Source organism: Thermobia domestica, chromosome 1, assembly GCF_964235325.1.
Source record: "Thermobia domestica chromosome 1, izTheDome1.hap1.1, whole genome shotgun sequence".
In the NCBI taxonomy this organism is placed as follows: domain Eukaryota; kingdom Metazoa; phylum Arthropoda; class Insecta; order Zygentoma; family Lepismatidae; genus Thermobia; species Thermobia domestica.
The window spans coordinates 209,155,567-209,178,119 of NC_137454.1; the positions used below are offsets into that span (position 1 = coordinate 209,155,567).

General features: G+C 35.7%; 2 protein-coding genes across 7 annotated transcripts in view; one reads left to right on the forward strand and one right to left on the reverse strand.

Moving 5' to 3' along the window:
• The window catches only part of LOC145693457 (uncharacterized), a 75,260-nt gene extending 56,601 nt beyond the window's left edge, over window positions 1-18,659 (forward strand). Inside the window, exon 2 of the transcript XR_014132782.1 lies at window positions 4,017-18,659. The gene's annotated coding sequence lies outside the window, so the exon portion shown is untranslated. The remainder of the gene's footprint in view (window positions 1-4,016) is intronic.
• LOC145693417 (transmembrane protein 138) overlaps window positions 1-22,553 on the reverse strand; it is a 287,808-nt gene that overhangs the window by 32,531 nt on the left and 232,724 nt on the right. The gene's annotated exons all lie outside the window — the stretch shown is intronic.

A 22,553-nucleotide genomic window follows, 5' to 3' on the forward strand; every position in this document is an offset into this window, starting at 1 on the left:
TAGGAATTCCATATTTTCCAAAATTATGGGAAAAACTTCAACATATTCTTGCAAAGCTTCCATTATCCCCCAAAGGTTTAGAAAAGCATCTCACTGGCTTAACAATTTACTTTATTGATCCATTAAAAAAAGTCAGGTATTTATAGTGCTCACTGTGAATGTGATTCTTCATATATAGATCAAATCAAGCGCTATTAACATCCAAAATTAAAGAACACATTAGACAATCAAAAAAGTCACAAGAAGAGGGTATGTAGGGATTGTCACTTCACGTAAAGCAACATATACATAATATAAGATTAATGCAGTAGGTTCAGTAAAAACAAAAAGTAAAAAAGAGAGATTAAACGATCATTCTTTATTCATAAATATAAACCGGCTTTAAGTTTAGATTGTGGCAACATTGATAAAATGTGGCTATCTACCTTTGATGTGTATTTTGGTTCTGGTAACAGTGACATAGCATGGACATCACGCTTTTTTAAAACTCATTTATTTCGTTTTTCCACTGTGCTGTGTTTGTTCTTTTTAGGTCTCATCTTTACGTTACTCTCATTTGGTGGTATACATACTTGTTTCCATACCATATTTCTCTTATCCGTTTTATCTTGTTGCCTTACTGCTGAAGCTTGTTGTTCCGATACGTTTGGAGAATATTTGGTTTTCTCACGGGAGGATACGTATATTGGTAAGTAACCAATTTTTCGTTAATTTGGTGTGTAACAAATTTATGTCCTTTAGTTGTGCGCATTATATTTTGTTTTCGCTTGAGCTGGGGAATATTATATTGGTGAATCGTCCAGAAAATGCAGTTGTATCAACATTCCAATGGGAAGTATATCTTCGGCACACACATAATTCCAAGTGAGAGTAATTTTTATCACACAAATAAAAAGGTTTAGGAATACTCGTATTTGAGCTTGTTTTCATTGAAATGTATAATAATTCGCAAAGAGGTTTATTTCGAAAGTGCTTATGAGTTTACGAAACTAAATGATAAATTTGCACATCGGCATATGTATTGAATCAATACTCAGTGGATAGCTGGATTAGTTTCATCGGACTCTTTAAATATGGGATACATATGAAGGGTAAGGGGAAAAAACAAGGAATGTCCATGCATGTGCTTTACCGGGTGCTTTGTCCTATCTGTTGGTGACTCTTGGTACTATTTGATTGTATATGCCATGTACGCGTAGATGTAGAAATATCCATGTAAAAAGGGGCGAACGATTTAATAACCCTATTCTTTGTACACGGTTTTCAATATTAAAATGCCGTTTTCTCAAAAATGTAATTTTGTGACATTCCTTCTTTTTTCCCCTTACCCTTCATATGTACTTTCTACTTTGTGAACATAATGCAATATTTATTGTTATACATTTATAGATACATATTTAATCATTTTCCATCAATAATTACGTATTTGTAATGTTTAAATATGTGATTTGTCACATAGGTGTAAAAACAAACATTGTTTATTCTTATTTGAAAATGGACATTTTCACTGATTTATTTATTTATTGCGCTATCAAATAGTTTAGAGCAACCTGATTACGACAAGCATTTCCTCACGTAATACTACTGATTTTTTAAAAAATATATCTCTAATATACCGCAGCCACATCCACCCTTTTTAGTTTTTTGTCTTTCTATGACGTCCTAAGATCTTTAATTTCTTACTTTTATGCATGAATTTTTATTAGGAAAGTGTTTTGTAATTTGGTAATAAAATATGTTGTATTTGTTTTTATATTATTAATTTTTCTAATTTCTAGGGGAAAATATGTTACGTAAGTTTTCTTGATTTTTCCATCAACATACGAACGTTTGTAAGGTTAATTACGTATCAGGGAAAATTTCAAAAAATGTTCTCGAAAGCCGGGAAAAGTCGGAATTCTTTCCCATGTTTTTGTTGCCTCCCTGATTAAGCGCCATATGTCAAATTTCCTACAAATGTGATGCCACGTACGTAGGGATGACAGAAAAGAAATATTTGCCCAGATTGAAAGGAGTCCCGAGACAAAGAAGCCATTTCGCCCAGTTTCAAGCGACCAAATAATTAGTATAGAATGTCAGTATTCGACTCCGAGACTCTACTATTGAAAGAAATGTGTTCGAGTCATATTGCATTGGGATTAAAAGATCCGAATAAACACCGATAAAGGAAATTTAGAAAGAAATTGGCATGGCATTATTACTAATTTTATCAATAAGAGCAAAAAACCATTATCAGCTTAAAAGCTTTATTACATTTAATTTTGAAAAATAGAATTTATACTGAAGACGAAATAGAAAATTTATGTTATAAATAGTTACACCAAATAGGGTAACAGTATGGTATGGCTAGATGGAATACACATCGATTCAAATATGCCTTCTGGCGAGCTATAAGGACAACAATTCGAATACTGTTATAGAAGAATCCATTTGCTGATAAATCCAGGAATAAATAAGAAAAAATTCAAATAGGGTGTTATAGTACTCGCGCCGAGTCGTGAAGCTTGGGCTCTAAACCAATCATAGAAATATTTTGCTTGAGCTCCAACACATCGGAAAACTTCGGTACAATTCGTGGAGCCGCTTCCCGAGCGCACACTTGGGGAAACATCGAACAGCTGAAATTCACCAACAATGTTGCCAAACTTTGAAGACATATTAAACGAGTATAGAAACAAGGCATTTAAAAATTGCCAATAATAACACTACACAACAATAACTACTGTAACAACTATTCTAAAATGGTAACAATAGCACAAATAGTAACAACGAAAATATAACGCAACAAAAAAGAATTAACAAAACGAAACTTGACGCCAATCCGACAACACTGTACTCTCGGGAGATGTTTTCCGTGTAGCGCGAGAGAAGACACTGACAAAATTTGATGGGTGGGGGTTGACGAGTGGAACACACCCTCGCGTTCTATTGGGTGGTGAAATCGGTAGATCTAGGTCAAGCTTAACGACTCGGCGCGAGTACTATAGTGCACTAAACGCAGTACATGGATTCATATCTCAGAGTTTACATTAAAATTCTAGTATTAATCTTCTTAAATTCCATGACTAAGTAATTTTTCCTGACCCGCTACACCGCGAACACTGTCATTTATATTAGTTAGGTTTATAAAATAATAATCGGCTTCCATCACCCCTATAGACGCCCAACGCACTCCTTTTTAGTTTTTAGAAATTGTTTGAGCCTATTTTGTTACTCTTAAATGTTTACTGTAGGTCAAATTTTCTGCGCTTGGAATACAATAAAACAATCTAAGGTTGAAAGATTATGATGTTAATTTTGATAATTTTTTTTATTTAAATTGATTTTTTTTTATTTAAATCATTTGTACTTGATTTAAAGAAGCAATAAAATTTAAACAATGTTCTTTTTCTTAATTGTTAAACTACGGAGATTTTAGGTTTCTTTATTAAGTGATGTTAGAATAAGTGCAAAATCAGGATCTTCCTGATACTTATGTTATGTTTCCTCAAAAGTGTTTCTCACACGTGACATTTAATTAGTAACAGTACAATATCTTTCATCGAACATGTAAGAGCAGGTGCAATCATCATGATGTGAATTCAATTCACAATGATTGGAAGAGAAAGATGTTAATTTTTCTTGTTTAACATTTTAATCACTAAACAACCAAAGTAAAATATACAGTATAGAATATGTTGTCATTTGCAAATTGAAAAAAAAAAAAAAATCATTCACTACACAGCGAGTATATAGCCTTTTTGAAGTGTGTTAATTGTAAATAGAATACAATATTTGTACTTCTCCCATCGTAACGTTCTTATCATGAATATCAGTAACATTTGCTTTAAAATTATAAAATTATTCAAGATAAACTTGTATATCAGCATGAACTATATATGTATATAAATATTTGATTTCGTTATATGCACGAAGTATGGCAAAGATACTAGCACAATATGTAAGATACTTTAGTAGTGAGGTGTTTCTAATCAAGAGTGTCTTCCTTTTTTAATATTTTTCATTTCTCTTTCTAGTAACAACAGCTGAAGTGCCCGTTCTTAGCAGGGGAATAATAGATTTATGGCAGATATTTGAAAGGTGTATTTGAACCTCTTGTCGACCCCATTGAGATGCATATTTGAATCGAAATGAAATAATAAAATTCCAACTCGACCCAGGTGTTAATTCTCTTCAAAAATTCATTCCAAATGGTGCAGCCATTATTGTTTGAGGAAAATTTACCGCTCTTTCTACTTAAGGGACACGTTTCAATCAAAATGTAATGATAAACACTCAGGTCAACGCAAGTACTATGTTTAAAAACTCATTTTAAACGGTTCAACCGTTTCTGGTCCATGTGTCAACTTATTTTCAATGAGAAGTTAATATGCAGAGCTCTATCTTTCTAATGTGTGAGAGGATCGTCAGATACTCAGATTTCGGTACATGTTTTAATTCCCCTTCCCCCTTTGGGTACGTATATCAATATGTTTTTAAAAATATTATGCAGGGTGTCCGGAATGGGACTGACAGTTTTTAAAAGTTATAGTTTTAATATGGTCAGAGATGCAGAAAAAAAAAACATTCATATTGAAGGAAACTTCAAAACTTTTGTTCAGCAAGTTTTCCTACTTGAACAACTACCAGCGATGGCGCTAGTATCGCCGATAAACAGAAATGGCTTCGGCAGTCGAAAAGACGCAATGCGTGTGGTGGTTTGCAGAGACAAAAAGTGATGTTCAAGTTCAATGAAACTTTCGATGTTTTTACCACAAGGATCCTCCATCACGCAACAGTATCCAGGCGTGGAAGGATCAATTTTTATCAACGGGGAGTGTAGTGAAACAACACAGCGGTGGTAAATCGCGTGTGTCAGAAGAAAATGTGGAAGCAATAAGACATTGTTTCTCACGTAATATGAGGAAGTCAATTCGCGCAGCGAGCAGGCAATTGGCAATTCAAAAGTTAACAGTGCACGATGTGGTACACAATAGGGGTGTTCGGAATTCGATTTCGTATTCCGGAATTCGGAATTCATCTAATTCCGGAATGTTCCGGAATTCCGGAATTTCGGAATTCCGGAACGTTTCGAAATTCCGGAATGTTCCGAAATTCCGGAACGTTTCGAAATTCCGGAACGTTTCAAAATTCCGGAATGTTCCGAAATTCCGGAACGTTTCGAAATTCCGGAATGTTCCGAAATTCCGGAACGTTTCGAAGTTCCGGAATGTTCCGAAATTCCGGAACGTTTCGAAGTTCCGGAATGTTCCGCAAATTCCGTAACATTCCAAAAGTTTGGAATTGTGGAATGCTCAAAAGTATGAATTTCGGAATTGTTTTCAAGACTGAAATTTTGAAGCTCACTGTTGATTCTGGAATCATAATATTAATATTAGTTCGAAGTTTGAATATAAAAGTTTGAAACAGTCCTGAGGCAATGGTTCTCAAACATTATTACAAGGCTTTAATCAAACAAATTTACTCGCAAATACTTTCTCGTTTTCACTATGGTATCTATGGAATATAGTAGCAACATGTCTTAAACAGTTATGCATTCTCGTATTTACACTTATTGGAATAAAGTACAGCATTTTATCTTTATCTTTTACATTTTTTTCAATCATTGCCATTTTGTATTTTGAAGTACCAACAAGGAAACAATTTACATGTTTGGCATTTTAATTCCAAAATATTTGTTTTACTATTAAGCAAACAATACAAGAGCACATGAAACATTTGTAGTCATGTCATTTGGAATTATATTAATGAACTTTTAATCTAAAGTACAAGGAGTACACATGAGTAATACATAATTGTGAAAATTTTGACAACTGAAACCCTGAAATGGTATAACTGATGCTACTTGAGACGTCATCAAATAATGCAACAAAAATGTAAATGTAAATTACTATTGAAAGAAAAAGCAAAATTTCTGTGCTAGAAAATAATATTGTTAGAGAACAATGATGTTGATAAAATATTATAACGGCATGTATTAAATGTCAATTTTCATATAAATGCCCAGATGATTTTTTTAAAAAATTAGGGGAAAGTAGACTTTAGACGATATTAGACAAGGCCATTATGTATGCAAAATTAGAAGACACGCATTCAAATTATTTCCTGTAATAAAAATTAGAATTCAACTTTCCATGGTAGATTGCACATGTTCTATCTCCGAACAAGGTGAAATACGTGCAATTTACTATGGAAAGTTGAATGTTAATTATTATTACACGAAATAATTTGAACGCATGACTCTTAGCATGCAAGATTGCATAGAAAATTGCATCGCATAAAATGGGCTTTATGGACTTTTAGCTTAACAAACTTCTTTTATCTCATTGATCTTTTTTATCTGATTTATTTGAGAAATCAGGAGAAAGAAAGTTTTCGCCAACTTTTCTACTCAAGGAAAGTAAGACATCAATTTTTGTAAAAATCAATTTACGCGAAGTACGAATAGTTTTTGATGCAAATTCATTATTTCGTAAGAGCGAAATATGAACATTAGGCTAATACTTTTAATGTGAATATTAACATTTACGAAATGATTTCTTTCATTTTTAACTCTTACCATCGCTACTCACAATTTCGGGTATACTAATTGAACATTTACCTTTCTTGTTGTTAGTTAGTCATTGGTGCAGACCCTTTCATCTGAATGCATAACTACCCTTCATATTGCAGCTTTGTATGAAAATGTACATATTCTGTTGGCTTGTATCGAAGTAATTGTTTAAAGAAAGTAACATGCTTTTACATCAGAATTTCACAACATTGATAATATATTGGTGATTAATACAATTTCTCAACAAACCAATTTTAAATGTTTTTCACTCACACAATTCATTTATCACCTTGCATAAAATTTTGATTAGTAGAGTTAGAACTAATCTTCATACGTAGGTTCCAATGCTTAGTATTTAACTGATAGACACCTTTATTTAGTTAGTTATTCAAATAAGTGTCGCAGGACAAGAAACGAGTAGCGCGTACATGTGAATAATTATAAGATATTATGTAAAGTTTGCACCTCTATTCGATTTACTCTCATTGTACATTTTGACAAGTTATGCAAATAATGCTTGATAAAGCTTTCATTAAAAAAAAAAAAAAAAAAAACAGCAGTAGCATCATGATTATAGAAGTTACAAAAAACATTAAACAGTAATCCCTTGTTCTAAGAATTTTTTTGCTGTTTGCATCATGCAGTATACTAAATATATACAAGCGATGCATTAATAATTTTAGCTTTGCGTGATTTGAACCTGAAAATATGAAATACTGATTCTAGTTTCCAAAAAGTTCATGTAACATCAATAATGCATATTTTTACATAATACGGACAGCAGCATAATAATTGTACATTTTTATTTCAGACTATCCTATCCCTTTAATTACTGAAAATCGTATTTTCTTTTAAATGATTCTCTGCCCCTCCTTCAGGTACTTATACTTAACAATGGCCATACATCAAAAGATATGCAGTTCAATTTCTTGTTAGGGTTGCCTCGTATAAATGTAAAAGGTACAGTCGGTATTCATTTTAAAAAGAATATACAAAGTGGTTTATAAAAAAGGTGTTTCTCGGAAGATAAACCAAACTAAAGGGAAGAACTAGCTCGAATTTCTATGTTCCGACTTCTGCAACAAAATCACGGAATTTACACTGAATCACTTATGATTGAGACTTTATGGATAACCAGACAAAGTTCCAAATCTTATGCGCAATCGTTCACAGTGAACGGATCTAGAGAATGAAACAAACCAGTTGCCGTGGACCAAAACTCTTTCCTTCAGCACAGCGGAATCAATATCCAGTTTCAAAGCTAAGCTTTGCGCACACCTCTCAGTTCGGGGTAACAGCAAAAATTATTTTTTCAATAAGAAGTTCCGGAATGTTTCGAAATTCCGGAATGTTTCGAAATTCCGGAATGTTTCGAAATTCCGGAAGGTTTCGAAATTCCGGAATGTTCCGAAATTCCGGAGTTTCGAAATTCCGGAATGTTCCGAAATTCCGAAATTCCGGAACGTTTCGAAATTCCGGAATGTTCCGAAATTCCGGAATGTTCCGAAATTCCGGAATGTTCCGAAATTCCGGAATTCCGGAACGTTCCGAAATTCCGGAACGTCTTGAAACTGTGTTCCGATTCCGGAATTGGAATTTCCGTTCCGAAAAATTCCGGAATTCCGGAATTAGGAACAGCCCTAGTACACAAACGATTACGTTTACGCACGTATAAGGTGTAATTGATGCAAAAAATTAAGCCACAGAGAGCAGCATTTGCTACTGAAATTCTGGACAGGATTGATTATGACCATAATTTCCTATTGAACGTTATTTTCTCTGATGAGGTAACTTTTCACTTATCTGGCTGTGTTAACATACACAATGTTAGTATATGGGGATCTGAGAATCCACATGCGTATATAGAACATACTAGAGACAGTCCCAAATTGAATGTTTGGTGTGCTTTAACACATAATGCAGTTATAGGCCCCTTCTTTTTTCATAGAACAAACCATAACAGAAAATGTGTTCATAGACATGCTTCAATACTTTGCTGTTCCCCAATTACAACATCTGCAACCTCAAGTGATATTCCAATTGGATGGTACCCCGCCACATTGGAGCCTAGAAGTGAGGGAGTACCTTGATACTGAATTTCCCGGCCGTTGGATAGGCAGTGATGGGCTAATTAGGTGGCCTCCACGCTCTCCTGATGTTACCTCCTGAACTTCTTCCTGTGGGGGTATGTGAAAGACCTTGTGTATTCTGGTGAAAAGGTGCGTAACCGTGATGAACTGAAAAACCGTATTAGGAATGCGATTGGTTCAGTAACGCCTCAGATGTTACAGAATACGTGGAGAGAGATAGATATTGTATAGTTCAGGCTAGATATTGTAAAAGTTACAAATGGAGCTCATGTGGAGTTACACTGAGTTAGAATGACTTGTAAGAAAGACCAAATAAACTTATGCATGTTTTTTTTTTCTTTCTTCTGTATCTCTGACCATATTAAAACTATACACGTTTAAAAACTGTCAGTCCCATTCCGGACACCCTGTAAAACTCGGCTGGGGCCAAGTGCTATGTTCAAACATTCATTTCAAACAGTTCAACTGTTTTCCTGTGATGATGAGACAAAAGGGCTATGTTATTTAAATATATCGAGAGGAACCTAGAAATTTCCCTTACCTCTACCGAAGAAAACCGGAATTTTCTAAAACGCTGGGGCACATGTCCACTTGTTTCTCATAAAAAAATGTTTATACAAAGATTCATCTTCCGAATGTCTCGTGAGATAGTCTATTTTTGGTCTACATTTTAAACACTCCTCCTGCCCTTAGGATACACACTTATGAAAGTGACATTATAAAATCCCGGCTCGAGATAGATGCTATATTCAAAAATTAATTTCAAACGTTTCTCGTTATAACGAGACAGACAACGTCGATTTCAATGTGTAAGAAAAACATATATAAATTCCCTCTATTTTCGAAAACGCTCAAACATGTGTCAAATTATTTTTAATGTTGAATTGATATCAGGTAACCTAAAATGCATTGAGCCTTTTGCACACGATATATCGTTAGTGTCCCAAATCTTAGGGTATAACGTGTGATAGGAGTTGTGGACAATCGCCATGACTAAACTTAATCGTGAAATATTCATCACATGACTGTGTAGCGTACGTTATATGAATATGCCTTGTACCCATACCACCTGGAAAGTCAAGGACTGACGGAAGTGGATTTCCAACCACGTAAAGAATTCTGCTAGAGGTTTATTCTACAGACCACTACCATCATGCTGTTTCAGGCATCAGTACTGTTCACTGACGAGGCCACACTTGGGAGGGATGGTATCGTCAACATGCGTAACACACACACGTGGGCAGATGCACATCCCCATGGTACTGTTGTCACTCATCATCAACATCAATTTGAACTCAATGTATGGTGTGGTATTGTCCATGATCAACTTGATCGTCCATACATGCCACGCCAAAGACTGAATAGAGCACAGTATTAGACTTCCCTGCAGGATATACTTCCCGAATTACTGGAAAAAGTTCTAGTGATTTGCCGCAACATATGATGGGGCTCCCGCACACTTAAGTGTGAATGTCCGACGGTAGTTGAACAACTTCCCAAGACGTTCAATCGGACGTGAGAGTCTAGTGCATTGTACTGCCCGGTCTCCGGGCCTGAATCCACTGAATTTTTATCTATGGGGACATGAAAAGTGAAGTGTATGTTACTCTTGACAATGATATCAACGACTTGGAACAGCGTATCCATAACACCTGTGCAACTGTTCGCCAGACCTAGGAATCTTCGAACGGGTTCGCCAATCCATGATCTGGCGTTGCCATGCATGCATTGCTGTCCATGGCGGACACTTGGACATCTCCTGTAATGTGCCCGACGAACGTACGTGTGTGTCTCAGTACGTCGATATCTACTGCTTCGAACTTAGTATTCCCACGCTTTCGGCTCTTGGTAACTCTGCCAATATGCTATATGTTCTTTTTGTTTCTCGTGGTGTCAGCAATCACCTCCCAACGTTTGTTACATTAAATTACATCCTGTATAGAAATTATTTGCTTTCGTTGCTTAAATATTTCTACATAAATAAAATAACATAGGCCACTGTAACTGCAAATATCCATATTTTACTGCTAATCAGAAATCAAAATGAGCTATTTTATATCACAAGGGAATAATATGCTGTTATATATGTACTGAAAGAAATTGCTGAATAAGAAAGAAATTAAAAGTAGGATTTTATAAGAAGTAACTGTCCTGCTTTAATCTGCTATTCTTTCAGATAATCTATAATATGAAATCTGCATTTCAAATGTAACGGTATTCAACATTCATCATCAGATGCAATGTTAATGTAAAATCTATAATAAGGTAATTTGGATTTTCCAAGACCTTATTGTTTTATTTACAAATTTAGGTTAAATCATGTAATCGAAAGACCTGAATCCCACTGTAATTTTTACTATTATGAACATATTGCAAATTGTATGTCAAAGTATTACGCCTTTTTTGTTTACATTTCTGTGAGTATAGAAAATGGAAAGCTAAAGTGATTTAGCTTTCATCTTGCGATTTTAAAACTGTCATGAAAAGTTACGAAAGCTCCAAGAGATACGTTCGAATTTGGTATTTTGTTCCAAAATCCACAATAAATATCAAATATGGTGAGTTAGCGAATGCACCTTTGGCGTGGGAGACCCGGCTTTGATTACCGGCGAGAGTTCATGTAGTTCAGATCACACGTTAAACTGTAGGTTCACGTCATATAGCCTCGCTGCTGAACGGGACGCTAAGCTCTCAATTAAATCAAATATAGATGAAAATCAGTAAAAGTGCTTTCGCTATATATTGTGTCTACTGTTTCATAACATGTCGGGACTTGCCTGCTAATGGGAAGTTGCAACAACTATATTTTCATACGAATGTAAATTAAATAAGTAACTACTCGTTACGTAATTAATTGTTTAAGTAATCACTGAACTTTATTATTTATTTATTTAGTCAGTTGCTACTTCAGTGGCTGAATATACTAAGATAATAATAATAAATTCATAATAATAATTCTATATGCCTAGTCCTACCATATATACTGTCCCAAAGATTTGAGTACATTCATACAAAATGATTGGAAATATTTTAATATCCCAATAGCCTAAGTTACATGGATGTATTATGATCCAAAATTGTTCAAAATGGCCATCATTAGCATGCACGCAGTTCTTAAGTCTTTGTGGCTACCCATCAGTTGCATTAAGCAACACATCAACTGGAAAATTTGCAGCTGTCTTCCGAAGAGAGCGCCTTAAACTATCAATATTTGGATGTCTTTCCTTGTAAGCCATCTCCTGAAACTTGGACCACAATTTGTAGTCCAAAATGTTTAGGTCTGGGTTTGCAGAAGATCAATCTAAAGTGGAAATGAAGTCCGGAACATTTGCCTCCTGTCACTGTTGGGTTGTTCGTGCCTTGTGTGCTGGGGCCAAGTCCTGCTGGAAACTCCAGTTCTACCTATGGAAGAGGGTGTTGATGGGATTCTTGACATCTCAGCTCTATCTCCTGGTACATTTTGGCTGACGTTTTGACTCCCTTTTCACAGAAATGGAGCTTCGTTGTGCCCTTGTAGCTCACACCCCACCATATTGTGACTGAGGCAGGATGCTGGCCCCTCTGGATCATTGAAGCCTTGTAGTTTCTCTAGAGGATGTAGCATATATCCTGTCATTTTGGGCATTGAAAGTCTCCTAAACACTGAAAATTTTTTCATCAGTGAAAAAGGATTCGACGCTGCCATTTGCTGCGCAACACTTAAGTAAGCGCTTTGCTTTTAGGAGTCTTTGGTGCTTCAGTTCATTTGTCAGGAGATATTCTTTGCGTTGTTCGTAAGCATGCAGTCCCAGATTACTGTTTAATTTGCGATATAAGGACATTCTTGATATCATGAGCTCACGAGCCATATCTGACTCTTTCCTAATTGAATTTCGTTAGACACGCGCTGCCACTGCTTTCACAAGTTCCAGATTTCGTACTGTGCGTGGTCTTCCTTGTTGCGGGCGATTTTTCATAGTTGCAGTCTCAACAAAGCGCTGGATAGTGCGGGAAACGAATTTTTTAAATACTAATTTGCAGCTTCTGGAGGGTTTTGAGAATCTCCCCTAGTGATTTGCCTACCTTGTGCAACGCTATCGCGGCTACACGATTTTCATACTCGCCCCATTCCATCTTGAACACTTACAACTGATGCCTTTACACTTCTTCAGCTTATCCAGCAATGACTCACCCTTCCATATACCGATCTTGAGGCAGCTCGTTTGTACGGGCGGAAGTACAGCCACCATTAAAATTTGGGACAGTATTTATTGTAAGACTAGGTATATTGGAACTTAGGTATTCACTGTCGAATTATAATAGAACTAGTTCGTCTTCCTACACTAAAATTATTTCCTCTTGCTCGGCAGAAGGGGCTACAGGTACGTAAATAGGGCAGTGCTACTTAAATATGTGGGATTAAAGAGAGAAAATACATTTCGCTTGATTTTGACAAATTTAGTCGTTGACAAATTAAAATGACCAAACTGCTGTAAAAATACTTACTGAAAACCTCAGAAAATTATTCAGTGTATAGAAATTCGATAAATTTAACTTCAATAAATATATTAGCAAAAGCTATTTAACTCAACTGTATATCTACTACTCTCCTGCTATGTAGGTATGTGACGTAATCGCAACTAGGAAATATCACTATTTAGACACTCGCAACTAAATATTGAAGAAATTTGTTAATAGACGAACTGAATATGAGGATAATAAATTTGTTTGGGGTTGTAATTTACCACCAAGTATTAATGTAATTTGTCAGTATTTCCACTGTCTTGATACAACTAAACATGGGAGAGCTCAATGTAATAAATTACTTTAGCCTGTGTTTGTTCCTGATAAGCGATGCACGAGTAAAGCATTCGAAATATTGGATGTAACAATTGACATATGAACATGTGTAGGTGAGTAATTTGTTATATGCAAAACCTTTTAACCTCTGCGCCAAGTACCCTGATGAAGGATTTAATTTGATCCGAAAAGTTTTATATACAATCACACATTGAAAAGAAAAGTAATATGGTTAATAAAACAATAGGATGTATATTAAATAATAATTATAAAAATATAAATAAAGTAATGTATGTACCTGGCTTATAACTTATTTGTATTAAAGAAAAATGATTTCGGCTCGTATAGGAGAATCTGGAGCCGCCTTTTGGTTTATAGTACCTTGAAAATAAAATAACTGGTTGTCACCTACATTCCTGTTGTTATTCCAAAAATACTGATTCCTTCTACTCCTACTTGCTATAGCAGATTCACACTGATTTGAGGGTATTTTTAACATTGGTATAAACAATTGATTCCTTCTGGCATTATGAACTAACCCACTCACTCTATGGGTCGCGGTGGCTCACTGGTAGAGCGTTCACCTCTGGTGCTTGGGGTCCCGGGTTCAAACCCTGCTCCTGCCAAGTGAACTTTGTGGTGGACAAACCGTGTGCGTGGGTTTTCTCGGGGTTCTCCCGTTTCCTCCCACTTTCTTCATTCTACCATTTCATTCATTTCTCATAAACACCGTCTCCTTTAGCCTAACCGGCATAACCGTGGGACGTAAAACTCAAAAATTTCATTTTTTTTTCACTCACTCAATGGCCTATGGAACCCGGAGGTTCAATGCCGCTTTTACAAAAGCTCTCCACTGATTTCTATCGTTAGCGAACTGTATCCAGTTTCTACTTTGTATTCCTATTTCTGCGAGATCCATTTTAATATTGTCCTCCCATCTACGCCTATGTCTTCCTAATGGTCGTTTTCCGATTGGTCTTCCAGGCAAGACTGAAAGAGTTCCTACTTTCATCCATTCTGGCTACATGACCTGCCCACCTGAGCCTCCTAGACTTGATGACCCTAACAATGTTTGCTAAACCGTATAAATTATGTAGTTCCTCGTTATGAAATTGCCACCATTCCCCATTCCCGTTCCTCTTGGGTCCGAATATTCACCTCAGGATCTTGTTCTCAAATACTTTCAGTCTATGTTCTCTCAGAGTAAACGACCATGTTTCGCAACCATACAGAACAACAGTCATGATTATCGTTTTATATATTTTAAGCTTCACATCCCTCGACAGAATTCGCGACAACAAGAGGTTTTGAACCGAATAGTAACACGAATTCCCTGCTTTTAGTCGACATTTAATTTCTTCGTGAATATGATTTTCGTCTGTTAATATTGATCCTAGATATTTGAAAGTATCCACTTTATCAAAAGTATTATTTAATATTTTAACGCATCCATAATTTGCCGTATTACGGTCCCAACGCATTTCCATGTATTTAGTTTTCTCTGCATTTACTTCTAAACCCATGTCCCTGCAAGCGTTTAATAAGATCTCGGCATTTCTTTTTATTCTCCTGTCATCCCTTATTAAATTTACATCAGCGTACGCCATAACCTGATGAATACCATTCAACTCTAGACCCTGGTTGCTATCTTACAGTGTATTCCAGGACAAAGTTGAGTAATAATGGCGAAAACGCATCTCCTTGTTTCAGGCCATTCTCCACATGAAAGCCCATGGATAAAAATTTTCCTACCCGGACTTAACTTGGACTTTCAGCGCTATGAAACACTTTAAAATACGAAAAGTTTATACCATTTGAGTAGTAGTTATACATCCATTTTCTGCTGTGGGGGGGATCAAATGAAACTCATTCGAAGCTTATATGTTCACTATCAGTAGATGTTACAGAACGTGTGCAGGAGAAACATGCATATATGGTGACTTGTGTCACGGTATTTGTAGTTCAGAATTGCCAATAGGCGTTCAGGCACATGTACCACTAGCTGACGAACTTTGTTTAGATAGAAATCAGTCACTCATTGACTGCATCCTGAGCCGCAAATCAACGACCCTTTAGTGCCTTCTTCAGTTGACTGATGGGCAACGGTGGCTCAGTGGTAGAGATCCCAGCTTGTGTTAAGTGAGTTTTGTGGTGGACAAACACCGTGTGCCTGGGTTCTCTCACTTTCTTCATTCCACCATTTCATTCTCATCAATATCGTCTCCTTTAACCTATCCGGCATAACCGTGGGACATAAAATTCCAATATTTCATTTCATTTTTATGGGACCGAACACGCGAAAATCGCAGTGATAGGCCCGGACTGTACGGAGGGTGATTCATCATCTTCCATTTGAACCGATGGAACAAGTCCTGCATATGTCCGGTAACATGAGGATCGACATTCTTGTGTAACACGATAGCACTCGACGGTAACATTATAGATCGTTTGCGTTTGATTGCCTCCCGAAGGCAGGTCAACTTAGCACAGTAGCGTGTGGCATTAATTGATTCTCCTGGTAGCTTGAAATCGAGCAGTAATAGTCCTCTGCAGTCAAAAAACGCAGAGACCATGACTTTGCTAACTGACGCCTGAGATTTAAATTTCTTATGGCATAGCGAAGACATGTGCTTCCGTTGCATATTGACGGATTTAGAACTTGATTCAAAGCGGTGGCAGCACAATTCATCCACTGCCACAATCCACAAAAGAAAGTTATTCCCCTCTGCAGTAACGCATCAAATGTTTGAGAGACGCATCTCCGTAGTCGTACGCTCGTGCTCTTGTTTCTCTGTAAGAAGCGTAGCATCCGCTGTCCACACACTTCGTGGTATCCCAGATTCTTAACTATTGTTTATACTGTTCCATAGCTCATAATCAGTTTCTTGGTTATCACTCGGGTATTTACTTGTCTATTGTTGCAAACACTCTCATCCACCTCAGTACGATTGTGATCTCTGGCAGTAGCGTGCACCCAGCCGGGACAAGGAAGATCCCGTGGTATTCTACTTGTGGAAACCATTCGTTCTCAATCCACGACGGTACATACGCATCCCCTTCATCCGACGGAACACCTCAGCAGGTTGACATCCCTCTGCACTCAGAAACTGGATAACTCGCTGATCCGACTTGAACGGATTTAGGATGGTAAATGGCATGACGTTAAACGTTGTACAGTGATTATTACACTGATGCCACAAGTATACATGCTACTACACTGCAGCGATACAGTCCTGTCATCAACTGTTCTTACCAGGGATGTCGAACGGGTTTCATGTGAACACCTCTGATATATAGTTAGAATGGTATGAAATATTAATTATTTACCAGAAAATAGTGAAAACATACCACGCCAAATACTGTAAATACTTTCGCTAAACACTTCATCAGATATCTGTTATTATCTGTGAGGCGTCGAGATGGACACGATGTTTGAATGCGTAATTACCTTATACTGTCACCAGACAAAGAGTGATAAAAGAAAAATGTATTGATAAGAGTGCACAAAATAAAGAAATATTAAATGACTACAAATTTTTAACTGTGGGGCGAACAAAATTTTGAATTTATTCACCACAATATTTTTTCGTTATTTTGTAATTTATTTCTTGTTTTGTTATGTATTGTTATTTATTGGTGTGTTATATGTTGTTAGTTTAAAATATTTCGCAATGATGCTATATGAGTAGTTTATGTCATACGTCATCAAGTAGTGCATGTCTGAGCGTATGAATATGAAGAGGCAAAGTTAGTTGTCCATGTAAATTTTAAAATTTATAGAAATATTTCTAAAGTCAGATAATTCAGTCTATTTCTAACTTATATTTCAATCAATAGAAGCCAATGATTATTTAAACTAATTACCTAGACTCTACCATGATTACAAAATCATAAGTTTAATATACATGTTTCCATGGATACCGTTGGGTAAATCCGAAACTCCGATATATAGTGAAGCAATAGTGAGATTAGTTGGGCTCGACAGTTTGTACAAAAGAAAAGTTTTAAAAAGGTCGGACCTATATGATTTAGTTAGCATCAAAGTACATAATTTTTCTTGTTTTAGACTGTCTTCAGAAGGAATAATTGCTTAAAAGATTGTGATTTAAGTTTGAACTGGATCGTATTTAAGTGAAAATTCGTCTGAAAATAGTAAATTACACACAAATATATTGGCTGTGGACTGATGAAAGGGAAGTTGGGTCACGATTTAAGCTGACTTGTATTTTCTCTGTGAATAAAGTAAACTAGATTTAGCCATATTGTTAGCTCATTCAAGTAAAATTTTAATTCGTTTTCAGTGGAATAACATATTTTACAAGTGACATGGCCTTCAATATGATCAGTGCCTAAGAAACTTCAGCTCACCTCCCTCGATAGGGGACGGCTGATACCTAGATTTGCTACACAAATGTCTTAGCTACAACAAAATCAAAATTTTCAGAAATGTTGACTAACGTATAAAAATTAATTCACGTAAATAAACACGTCTTGGCCATTGTAGAATATCATGTATTATCAAAATTATTTTCTGGGTTGAACCTGCTCTATACTAAATCTATTCGAATTTTTCTTTAATTAAGTCTTGTAAATGGATTGCATATTTGATCTAATTAACTTCTAAATTACAATGTGATCGTTCATGTTTGTTCTATATAGTACAGTAAAATAAAGAAATTCCAATTACATTTTATATTAGATTATCTTCCAGGTCTTATCTTAGTATATTTCTTCAGTAATGCATGTACAAGGGTCTGAAGATTTGTGTAGTATTTCTTTGACAATTGTACTAATAATGAATGTGTAGAAAATACCTACTAGAATACCAGTAATACAATTAGTAACGCATTTGTGTAATGTTGTATGAATTGATAGAATATTCACAGCATGTTTTTATTCTCTTGTTTGGAAATTGAGATCTGTAAATTTGTATTTGTGGGCACATGCATGCTGAATGTTTAATATTAATAACAGGAAACTGAATGTATCAAACAGCATATTATGTTGATCAAAGAGGACATCCATGAGCAAATGTAGAGCTATTTTTTGAAACATAATCCCTGTTTTTATTCCTATGAAAATTACGAAATAAAAGTTGAAAAGCAAATTCATTACAAGTTGAAATTAATTCTACAGTTTGTATATAAGAAATAGTTCGTATTTAATGGCCATAGGATTGATCAGCAGGGATTTGGAAGAATCTGGTATTATCTTATTTTTATTACAGTGTCAGATTGCGTTAAATACAAGGGATTTTACTTTCCATTAATCTTCGAAGTAGTTAGGTAATTCCAAATTTTACAGCTACTAGACAATGTGGCGACCTAGAATAAGCCAATTTCAATACACATCACACTTCCAAAATTTACATTTTTGACAATTTTTTACCCATGAAAGGAAACGAAATTTATAATGGTATATATTAAGAACCTATATTATTAACCTCCGAAATTTGAATTTTTAACATTTTTTATCCATAAAAGGAAACAAAAATGGACCACCCAAATTTATACTAATACATATTAGGGTCCAATAGTACTATATTAAATGTTTACATTTGGCAATTTCCAAACTTTAAGGTGGTGGGCCAATGTACTCCTTCAAATTTTTCAACGGATGCACCAATGTATCTATATCTTAAGAAATAGAATAGACCCCTATACATTCCCTATAATCATATAAGGTAATAAGACCTTACCAAATGGGTCAATAATCTCCGAAATTTGACTTTTGGTAGTTCTTTACCCATGAAAGGGAATGTGATGGATCACCCAAATTTATAGTGATACATACTGATGTCCTATACTATAATACCAAATGCTTATATTAAACAATTTCCAAAATTTAAGGGGTGGTCCAAGGTACCCTCCCAAATTTTAAAAAGGATGCACTAATATACCTATGTCTTATGTAAGATAATTGACCCCTATACATACCCATATAATCATATAAGATAATAGGATCTCATCAAAGGGGATAACTTAGGTCAAAACCAAACACGTCATACTAATTTTCAACAATCTTTTACCCATGAAAGGGAACAAGGTGGACCATTCAAATTTATTATGATACATATTGAGGTCCTGTACTATAATACCGAATGCTTAAATTGGAGAATTTCCAAAATTTAAGGGGTGGGCCAAGGTACCCCTTCCAAATAATTTAAAGGGGTGCATTAATGTACCCATGTCTTATGAAAGGGAATGGACACCTATACATGACCATATAGCTATATAAGGTAATAGGACCACATCAAAGGGGATAAATTGGGCCAAAAACCAAACACGTGGTTGTACTAAAATTTGGCAATTTTGTCCCTAAAAGGAAACAAGGTGGACCACCCAAATTTATAGTGATCCATATTAGGGTCCTATACTATAATACCAAATATTTAGATTGGGCAATTTCCAAAATTAAAGGGGTGGGCCAAGGTACCCCTCCCAAATTTTTAAAGGGGTGCATCAATATACCCATGTCTTATGAAAGGGAATGGACCCCTGTATACCCCTATATAACTATAAGGTAATAACACCTCATCAAAGGGGATAAATTAGGTCAAAACCCCCGAATGGCAATTTTTTAACCATGAAAGGGAACGAGATAGACCCCCAATACTAATGGAGGTACATACTATGGTCCTAGGCTACCATACCCAATTTTTAGATTTGGCAATTTCTAAAATTTAAGGGGGTGGTCCTACGTACCCCTGCCAAAATTTAGGTAGTGGACCGAGGTACCCCTGACAAAATTTAGAGGGGCTGGTCCTATGTACCCCTAGGTTATTGACCCCGGGCCAAGGTCATTGACCTTTGACCTATGACGTCACAAAAATTTTTGCTGACGACGCAGTATAGAGGGGGGACTACTACTGAAGCCGAGCACTGTATTTTTTGTTTCTGATTTTTTTCTTAAATAACATTGATCGTTTTCGATCATTTTTACAAACCAACTCACTACCAATTTTCCACATATAGAAAGTGCCTCCCCCATAAAGGAGAATTTAAAAAAATGCTAGGACACTGTTTATTTTCAATACACTGAATTTTAGCTCCGTAAGTTAAACGGCGTGCGAGATACTAATTTTTTTCACAAAAATTCGGATCCTCGCTACCTCCTTAGGGTATTATGCATTATAATGAAAGCAATATAACATCCCAGTTTGGATTAAGGCCCAACTATATACCAAAAGTAATTTCATTTGACTTTGCAATTTGACCGTGATGATCAGGCACACACAGTTACATTCAATCTTATATATAAAAGAGAACGCACAAATCCTTTGTTCCCTCATCACGCTAATACGGCTGAACCAATTTCTTTCATTTTTGGGGGGTTATTAGGATTTGGACCCTAGATGGTTTTTATCATATCACTTTAATTTTCAATTACCAGTGTCTTGAGATAATTGACCATTCAAGTGTCCATAACGTACAAATCCTTTGTTAGTTCATCATAGGTAAAAATAAACGTATTTATATGCAACCCGCATGACCGTGTCACTCGGCGGGTTAACATAAATGACAGGCAATATAATGTTAACATTTACTGCAATCTACTATGGTTTTTATCATATCACTTGAAAGCGAAAAAGTAAAAATTATCTAATTAACAAGGTTTATTGCGTTCCGGGGTGACCCCAGCGAAGCGGGGCGGGTTAACATAAATGACAGGCGATATAATGTTAACATTTACTGCAATCTTCTATGGTTTTTATCATATCACTTGAAAGCGAAAAAGTAAAAATTATCTAAGTAACAAAGTTTATTGCGTTCCGGGGTGACCGCAGCGAAGCGGGGTGAACGCTGCTAGTTTTTTATATAATAATTTATATATTACAGTTATTCAAAAATGTATTTTTTTCGAGTAGTTAGCTCCTCTAAAAACTCAGAGGTCTCGAAAGTCAAGTAGTAGTATAAGTCCTATTACTATTATTACAATTAAAAATATCAATATCCAAAAGTGCCTGAAGTTCTTTTTTTCACTTGGTTAGATATACTCACCTCAGATAAGTAAACAGCAGTGGCGGCTGGTAATATATGTTGCATGGTTGTGCAACCGGATATTTTTTAATACTAAAGATATTAGGTATTAAAAAAGGCATTAGATATTATATTTTTAGGTATTAAAGTAGTGTATCAGTAAAAAATAAACCTTTGCTCTTGGGCGCAAGACAGTATTGATGCATTTCTAAAAAAATGAATTAAAAATAAACTGAAAGAAAGAGAGAGATTTACATTTCCAGTTGCAGCGAAAGTTGCCACTGGAAGCAGTAACGTTGAGCATATAGCGGCGAGCGCCTATCTCTTAGCATGAGGTGCCTGTTTGCAGTTGCAGCTCGTTGCGCAACTGGTGTATCGTCAGCTTCTGTAATAGTTACGAATTCCTCCGCTTGGCAGCGCTTGACTCAATTGATAGGGTAACATACAGACGCTTGGAAGAAAGAAGTTATTCACAAAACAAACTCGCAAAGAACAAATACGCGTCTAGTTGTAGTATTGTTTCTTTCTTTCTTAATATCGGGGGAGTTTTGCTCTCCCAAAGTTGGGTGGTTGTGGTCCTAAGTATTCATTATAATTAAAACAGAGGAATTATCAAAATATAAAATAATTCTGTATTTTAATTTTGTGCTTGTATCGGTGCAGTTTTTAAGAATGTTTACTGCCTCAAGAACTGTCCCTATCGGTTCTCTTTCAAGCAAGATGTTTTCTTTTTTCTGGAAGGGGGGGGGGGGTAATTGTCATATTACCAGCCATGAAATCAAGAGATGCCAACATGGAACACCAGGAAGTATGTATAAATGTAGTCAACGGGACTTAATACTGTATTTATGATATTTCTTCCCACTCCACCCAGTTAAGTAATTTGTAATTAATTTCTCATCAGTACTTTTTATGGCCATATACTAAAGAAGATGATGGGAATGAATGAAATGTTGGAATGAAGAAAGTGGGAGGAAACACACGTATACGATGTTCGTCGAACACGATGCCCACTAGACGGGACCTGGGATCGAACCAGGGGCCGCAAGTAATTTACAATATAGGAAATAATTTGTGACACTGAAAGAATAATAATCTTACTATGCACAGAACTATACATATTATTTTTGTGTTTAAGAGGTTGCTTGATTT